This window comes from Sinocyclocheilus anshuiensis, unplaced genomic scaffold (assembly GCF_001515605.1).
Source record: "Sinocyclocheilus anshuiensis isolate Anshui unplaced genomic scaffold, SAMN03320099.WGS_v1.1 scaffold36, whole genome shotgun sequence".
Taxonomy (NCBI): Eukaryota; Metazoa; Chordata; class Actinopteri; order Cypriniformes; family Cyprinidae; genus Sinocyclocheilus; species Sinocyclocheilus anshuiensis.
Genome location: NW_015554072.1, coordinates 608,323 through 617,133, shown reverse-complemented (window position 1 = coordinate 617,133; position 8,811 = coordinate 608,323). Strand labels below are relative to the sequence as shown.

The following is an 8,811-nucleotide window of genomic DNA, read 5'->3' as shown; positions in this document are numbered from 1 at the left end:
AGTTTTTTTTTTTTTTTATCAGAGTATCTGACGTATGAGCTGTAAAGGCACAGCCCTATTCTGGAAAAGGGGGCGGGGAGCAGCAGCTCATTTGCATTTAAAGATACAGGCACAAAAACAGTGTGTTTCCGCTTCCACTCAAAATAGAAATTTTTTAAAAATGATATAATAAATGATCTGTGGGGTATTTTGAGCTGAAACTTACAGACACATTCTGGGGACACCAGAGACTTATATTACATATTGTTAAAAGGGGCATAATGTCTCCTTTAAAGCAGTAGTCAGCTTTTTCGGGTGGATTTTTTTTGTTTTTGAAACGTCTCTTCTGCTCACTAAGGCTGCATTTATTTTATCAAAAATACAGTAATATTGTGAAATATTTCTACAATATTACTGTATTTTTGATAGAGTAATGATGCTGAAAATTCAGCTTTGCATCGCAGGAATAAATTATACCTCAAAATATATTAAAATAGAAAACTGTTATTTTAAATTGTAATAATATTTTACAATACTACTGAATTTTTGATCGAATAAATGCAGATTTGCTGTGCATATAAATGAAAATGCTTATTAAAAAAAATCTTTACCATTTCAAACATTTGACCGGTAGTGTAGACAACTTGATCAAAATTTTAAGCTGCAACTATGCATTTTATAAGACAAAGTATAATATAATCTGTACACTAGAATAGTTTGATATATTAGTCATATTACAGATAATTGTATGATGTAGTGCTCACTAGTAATGTTGACCCAGTCCGATAAGTTGGAAAAGTTTGGTTTTCCTGTTGTGGAGACGAGTGTAGCAGGCACTAATCCGGCTAAGACGCCACGCACTGTTTCTCTGTGACACCACATGCAAAAGAAAGACTTCTGTCAGATGAAACTGTTACAGGAAGCTATTGTATTGTATTGAGTAACCCTTCAGCAGTGTTACTCACCTCAACTGGCTGCACTGCGTCACATTCAGCAAACTCACAGGAATCATACAGCCTGATGTGGAGTTGATTCCAAACAGAGCTGGCCTCAACACAGGCCATCTCCACCTGCAGAGGACACAGCACAGGATTAAACTAATGTTTTTTGTAGTTTTGTGTGGATAAATATGGATATGCTACACTACCTGGCTGCCAGAGATTGATCAGGGCCCTCTATATCTCCTGTATCGGAGTCCAAAATACCACCAATCACTGGCCTCTTCACCTGGTAACCTGTATAAACGTTAGGGGGGAGAGTAATGCATGATAAATAATTTTCTGACCTAATAAAATGTTCCGGAGCATCTGAAACTGATGTATCATGGGAGTTCCTTTAACCTGGATTGCCAGAGTTTGACTGAGATGTTTCATTTCCATTCACAAACACTGCAGAATATCTTCTGGCTAAAGATACTGAAAGACAGAGAAAGTGATAGAAAGAATGAGAGGTGCGCATAAGAAACAGGTGCAGTGAAGAGGTGTGTCATATTGTGAGAGTCACTAGGAAAGACTCACTAGGTACAGTGATGTTTGCAGTGGTCCGTGTCACTTTAATGGCAGTGAGGCCGTTCTCTCTCCAGTAAAGAGTGTAACGCAAGGCCACAACAACCTCATCACACTGTTGTGACACTTAAAAAAAAATAATAATAATTACACAATGAAAATTTACATTACAACTTTACATTTCATGTCCATCTTGTCTACAATGTTACTAAAAGAGAAATTATAGTAACATTTTCTGTATTATTATTATTTGCTATTATTGAAAAGTTTGGGATCTTTTAAAGAACTGTTTTTGATCACTAAGCTTGCATTTATTTAATCACAAATACAGTAAAAAAAAATTGTTTTTAAATATATAAATGTATATACAGAATAATGATAAATGTCTTTACTGTCATTTTTGATCAACTTATTTAATCCTTGCTGAATAGAAGTATTAATTTCTTTAAAAAAATAAATATAAAAATCTTACAGACCCCAAATCTTTATACACTAGTGGATATTATTGATATATGCTATATTAATAATCAAAATCACAATTTACTTGTTCTTAATATTTAAAATTAAGACTACTTCAATATTAATATAATGTAATATAAATTACATTTAATTAAATACTTTCTGGAAATATTCATGCAACTGACCAGATATGGACTCGAGAATTTGACAGAAATAATCTGAGGTCACCGGCTTCTTCATCCACAACGCTGACTGTGACTATATCTGGAAAGTATGCACACATATGAACAGTGACACATATGCATATATGCAGGCATGCACAGAAAGACAATACGATCAATAGTCTCAAAGCTCTATTTACATATCTGAAGCATATCATTGAGGGTAGTCTCACTATTCCTTAAAAGCATAATGTTGCATTTTAAAACACTGTCCAAATGCATAACGTGATAATGGATTTTTTTTTCACTTTATAATATGTTTTATCACATAAGGACACTTTTTTAATTATGTAGGTTCAGGAATTTCATCCACCTTTTTGCAAAAGCTTTGTAAATAAGTTTACAAATAAATGTTTTACAAGACCGATAAGAATAGTCAGTACTCTTGGTATGTCTGATTCAATGGTGTCTACTGTATATTACTAAATATAATGTATCATGTTGTAATATTTGGTTGATGTTCTTGCGTTTGGTTGTGTTAATAAAAGGAAGGAAAGGAAAGAAAACTGTCATATTGAATATCTACCTCCCCATCCATCTTTAAAGGGGTCCTATTATGCTCTTTTACAAAGTCTTGAAACCAGGTCTCGTCCCATTCGTCAATATTTGTGATGTCACAAATCCCGGAAAATATGCGTTGTAGTCCAAACGAGTCGTTCGTTGTAGTTTTTGAAAAGTGATTTCTGTTAAATAAAATATCTCCTTTTGAAGTGCACTTTGAGCTTTGTAACTTTGCAGATCTTTTTTATGCTCAAACAGCAACATTACAGACTAACTAAAGTTGAAAAAGTGAAAAAGCATAATAGGACCCCTTTAACATCCACTCTCAGGTCATCAGAAGGTGATGGGCAGGACTGCAGCCTCCTCCCGCACTGAGACTCAAAGTTTTCCAAAAATGCCAATGGAGCATTTTCCACACAAGGGCCCAGTCCAGAGTTCTGCTCACAACAGAAACGGGATTAATATTCATATCACATGCATGAATGTGCACACTCATATAAAATGATACATGCACTAGCAATTTTACTGTATCAAACCTGTGGGATGGTGAAGTATTGGTCATCCTTGGTGAATATTGGATCCCCCTGGCGGTAGTTAATGGGAAGTACAGGAGCTGTCATCTGCAGGGTTTGGAATGATGGAATGGGCTTTGGAGAGCTGTAAAAACATGCAAATTTAATAAATCACTAAACATTGACTACTGGTCAAAGGTTTGGGGTCAGTACGTTTTTTTTAAGAAATTAGTACTTTTATTCAGCCATGATTAATTAAATGGATCAAAAGTGACATTAAAGACATTTATAGATTTCTATTTCAAATAAATTCTCTTCTTTTGAACTTTCTTTTCATCAAAGAATCCTGATGAATTACAAGAAATGTTTCTTGAGTACTAAATCAGCATACTAGAATGATTTCTGAAGGATCATGTGACACTGACGTCTGGAGTAATGATGCTGAAAATTCAAATTTGCATCACAGCTTTGAACAAATACAAATTTAAAATAGAAAATAGAAAAGCGTTATTTTAAATTATAATAACATTTCACAATATTAATGCATTTTGATCAAATAAATACAGCCTTGGTGAGCAGAAGGGACTTCCTTCTTACCAACCCCAAACTTTTGAACAGTTTTGAGTAAGTCTAATAATACATGAAGTTAGACATAAACAAAACTGAAACTATATAGAAGATAAGGAACTTCCTCTCCTTATACTGTCCCACCATTGTAGAAAAGTCCCAGAAAGGGGTTGTTGTCCGAGGGAGAGGTTGACACAGAGGAAGGGGAACCAATCAGGGTCATTTTCAGAGGACTGAGCTGAGAACTGATACTCTGGAACAGGACTGAAACTTCCGCCAAAAGGTCCAGGAAGACACCGAGTCGCAAACAACCCCAGAACTTCTTGAGTACAGTCCTGAAAAGAGAACATTTACACTCATAAATAACCTTAACCTTGCATCCCCTTTCCAGCTCAGATAAGCTTCACAAAACATCCCATAGAAATTAATCATAGATTTCCATGAACAGCATGATTTTTCTGTAAAATGTTCACATAAAAAGGTAAAAACAAGTTGGATATTATTCTGATGAGGGTTGGAATGAATTGTGACATTGCAAGTAATTTTTTCTGTAATACTTTACTTAAAGCCTTTATGTATAATGCATTACAAATGGTTATGAAAGGGCACAATGCATTATAATTTTTCATAATGTGCATTGTAATCATTGTAAAATTTAAAATGTGTTGCATAACAATAAATTGATAAAAGTGTTATAATGTATTAACTGTGGTTACAATTATTCATGACAATGCATTATAAGGTGTATTACCAGGCATAATGAATGCATTAAAACTACTTTCATAATGCATTATACATAAAGGCTTTAAGTGTTAAATTTTTTCTCTAATAAAATTATTAAACTATGCAGTAAAAGTTGCTACGGTAGGACTGACGATTAGCAAAGAGTTGCTAACTGACCACTGGGGCTTAGCAAAGAGTAAACAGAAGAATGCCAATGAAAAGGATTGATATATTAGAAATAGATGTTCAGCTGTGTATGCTTTAATTATCACCTGCACTGTAAAAAATGACCGTGAATTTAATGGTAAAAGACTGTACGGTATTTAACTGTAAATTTAAGTTAAAACCGTAAAACCTAAAACGTTGCTACCGTATTTTTTATGGTAAAATTCCGGCAACCACAGCTGCCGTTTTTTTACCGTAAATTTTACGGATTTTTTTTACAGTGTGGTCACAACAGCACCGTATGTCACACTCGCCTGGGGAAACATCACATGGGCAGCGGCCGAGAGGCTCAAAAACTTGGTTGGGAATGATGGTTTTATTTTCTGCAAAAAATAAAACACACACAGACATTATTATATATTGTATGAAAGCATTAAAATATTTAATTTATCAATGACTCTATGAAATAGTATACTGGTACCATGGTATAAATGACGGTATCAAAGCGAATTACATTGTATTCAAGGAATATACATGACCAGTGCATGCATTCCCTGGAAACTGAACCCATGACCTTGCAGTGGCTAAAGCAATGCTCTACTGTTTGTAATGTTCCTTATTTGTAAGTTTACTTCTGCTAAGTGAATAAATGTAAATGTGAATGTTTGAGCGGCAGGAATACTCAACTAGTGTATTTCATGGTACTCCAAGAATACTGTGAATATTTTAAAACAGTGGTAGTACCACCGTAGTAAAAACCACTAGAATGTGCTGTAGGCATGTCATATTCAGTAACATGTAAAGAGACACTAACCAGACAGGGGTTTGTTGGAACGATCTTGGCATAAATCTGGGTCTGTATAATGAGTGAGGCTTTGGGAGTTTCATCCGCACATGCAGACACGAGGAGAGTCTCCTGGAGACACAGCGGTTTCATTCTCACACAGCTGCAGACTGCGGTTGAGACTCAGTCGCACCAGGATGGCATTCTGATATATTGGTATTCAAAAGAGAGAATATAATGGTATTCAGTAGTGCAACATTCCAGTACGGCAAGTGTATTGCCTGGTTTTCCTCCTTGAACTGAGTAGCATATACATTACCGTTCAAATGTTTTTTTTTAAATCAATGAATACTTTTATTCAGCAAGGATGCATTAAATTGATCAGAAGTGACAGTAAAGACATTTATAATGTTGCAAAAGAATTCTATTTCAAATAAATGCTATTCTTTTGAGCATTCAGACAGACGGTAATTAAAAGTAATCGGTACCGTATGTGCTATTTCTGGTCATTCCCACTGATGTGATGGGACTTTCTTGTAAGTTGCTGCAGTAAGGGAGTGTCTTCTAAAAAAAAAAATATGACCGTTCAAAGGTTTGTGGTCAGTACAAGAAATTAAGTAAGAAATAAATGCTTTTATTCGGTAAAGATGCACAATAAAAATATGTATAACTTTACAGAAGATTTCTATTTCAAATAAATGTTGTTCTTTTGAACATTCTATTCATCAAAGAATTCTAAAATAATTTAAGAATAATCTGAAAAATATTATAGCAGACATATTAACCAACACAATGGTTTTCAACATCGATAAGAATTTTTTTTTTTTTTGTGTGTGCAGCAAATCAGCATATTAGAATAATTTCTGAAGGATCATGTGACACTGAAGACTGGCGTAATGATGCTGAGAATTCACAGGAATACATTACTTTTTAAAACACATTGAAATAGAAAACAGTTATTTTAAATTGTAATAATGTTTAACAATATTGCAGTTTTCACTGTTTTTACAGAGACTTCTTTCAAAAACATACAAATATCTTACCGACCTCAAACTTTTGAACGGTAGTGTGTAATGTTGTGTTTTTCAGTTTAGATGTGGAGTTCTTGAGGTCTGGGCTGTGTTTTGGAAAGCCTCAGGCAAATGTTTCAACAAAACCACCGCACATCATTTAGTGTGATGAGGAACACTCATATACATTGGGGAAACCGAGCGGTAAAAATGTACAGTTGAGCCACTCCTTCTGGTCAGGATTCTGCTTCAGGCGATTCCCCTAATAATCACAATTCAAAACTCCTACAGCATATAAGTGGTATGTCACTGCAGTTCGTCAAACTTGAATGTCAGGGATATTCCCATCATGTTACTGAAGTCAACTGGATGAATTATGATGAAATCTAGTTTTCGTGAGCAATAGATATTAACATACAGGTTAAAAAAAAACAGATCCATTCCATACTATGAGCTGAAGCAAATATTACAATATTGCCATTTTGCAAAACGGAAAAGTATTATGAACAACATTATTATCCTGTCTTGTGGATGTTATAATAAAACCGTCCCATTAAATATCTTGCATGACAAGATATTTAATGAATTCATACTATTGGTCTATTTAAGTGTATCGTGTAAGAACTGTGGAAAATGTACAATACATCTACACTACCGTTCAAAAGTTTGAAGTTGGTACGATTTTTAAAAATGTTTTTAAAAGAAGTCTCTTCTGCTGACCAAAGCTGCATTTATTTGATCAAAAACATAGTAATAACAGTAATATTGTAAAATATATATATAACCATTTGAATACATTTTAAAATGTACTCCAGTCTTCAGTGTCACATGATCCTTCATAATTCATTCTAATATGCTGATTTGCTGCTCAAGAAACAGAAAGTTTTATTATTATCAATTGTGCAAACTGTGCAACTTTTTTTTCAGGATACTTTGATTACTGGATAATTCAAAAGAATAGAATTTAATTAAAATAGAAACCGTATATAACATTATAATTGTCTTTACTATCCCTTTTGATCAACTTAATGCATCTTTGATCTTCCTGACCCAGTGTTCCACTTTTGGAACAGTCATGTGTATTCTTAGAAGACACTTTCTTTCCGCAGCAGCTTACAAGAAAGTGCCATATCACATCAGTGGAAATCCCCAGAAAAAGGACCTATGGTACTGATTACTTTTGATTACTGTCTGTCTTAAATGCTCTCATGAAATCCAAAGCAACTGCTTTGCAAACTTGAGTAAAAATATTACAAACACATGTGCTGAGGTGAAATAGAAACGAAACTAGTTTCTCATTTTAGCAAGTTATCCCATAAAAGACCACTAAAGCCCTTGGCAAGTTCTGGAGCTCATATAAATCTCTGTACAAACCAATTTCCTGATAAGGCTAAACAGGAAAACAGTAGGGGAATTTCAGTCATGCACAAAAACGTGATGCGTAGGTGATCACACCCTGCTTAATCACAGGTTGTATGGAATAAAGGTTATTAACACAGATTTAATTTTCCTGTCATTTCAACCGGGGCTTTACAGGGTAATTGTTCATTGTGTTGATGCTTGTTTACTGCTGTAAATTCTTTCCATGTTGCTCACATTTTCAATGTTGCTGATTCTAACTAACTTCTAATAAGAATGAAGACAGAGATTTAATAAGACATATTTGCCCCTCTATAGTACACAACCCTGCCGTTACTGCAGCATAATCCACTCACCTTCCCAATTAATTCATATGAAAGATTCCACTGTGTTTGAGAAACCGGCATACAGGATGATGACGGGATGATGCTACCTGAAGAAGTTCACAATGTCAAGTCCAGACATTCCAGTATACACATATTACACTTTTATACAGTTTCTAAAAGTGTCTGCTAACTTAAGAACTGTAAATCTACATAATTACACAGTCCAATAACATGTAAACTAATGTAAAGCATGACCAAATGTTCTGAACTGGAATACAGTAAATGTTCAGCAACTGGAATAATTATGATTAATGAGAAAAAGACAAAGGGTCTCAAAAAAATTGAATTATGCACAATTAATTATTTATGAACATGACATCAAAACAGCATTTCTGAGTATGTAAACACAACTTTGATGCCCAAAAATGCCGTCTAGGTAGGCAACACACTAGATGTGACCCTGGACCACAAAACCAGTCTTAAGTCGCTTGGGTATATTTTTAGCTATAGCCAAAAAAAACATTGTATGGGTCAAAATTATAGATTTTTCTTTTATGCCAAAAATCATTAGGATATTAAGTAAAGATCATGTTCTATGAAGATATTTTGTAAATTTCCTAACGTAAATTTATCAAAACTTAATTTTTGATTAGTAATATGCATTGCTAGGGAATTAATTTGGATAACTTTAAAGGTGATT

The 8,811-nt window shown here is 34.1% G+C and overlaps 1 pseudogene; it reads right to left on the bottom strand.

Moving 5' to 3' along the window:
* The window catches only part of LOC107668726 (tectonic-2-like), a 17,177-nt pseudogene that overhangs the window by 6,743 nt on the left and 1,623 nt on the right, over positions 1-8,811 (bottom strand).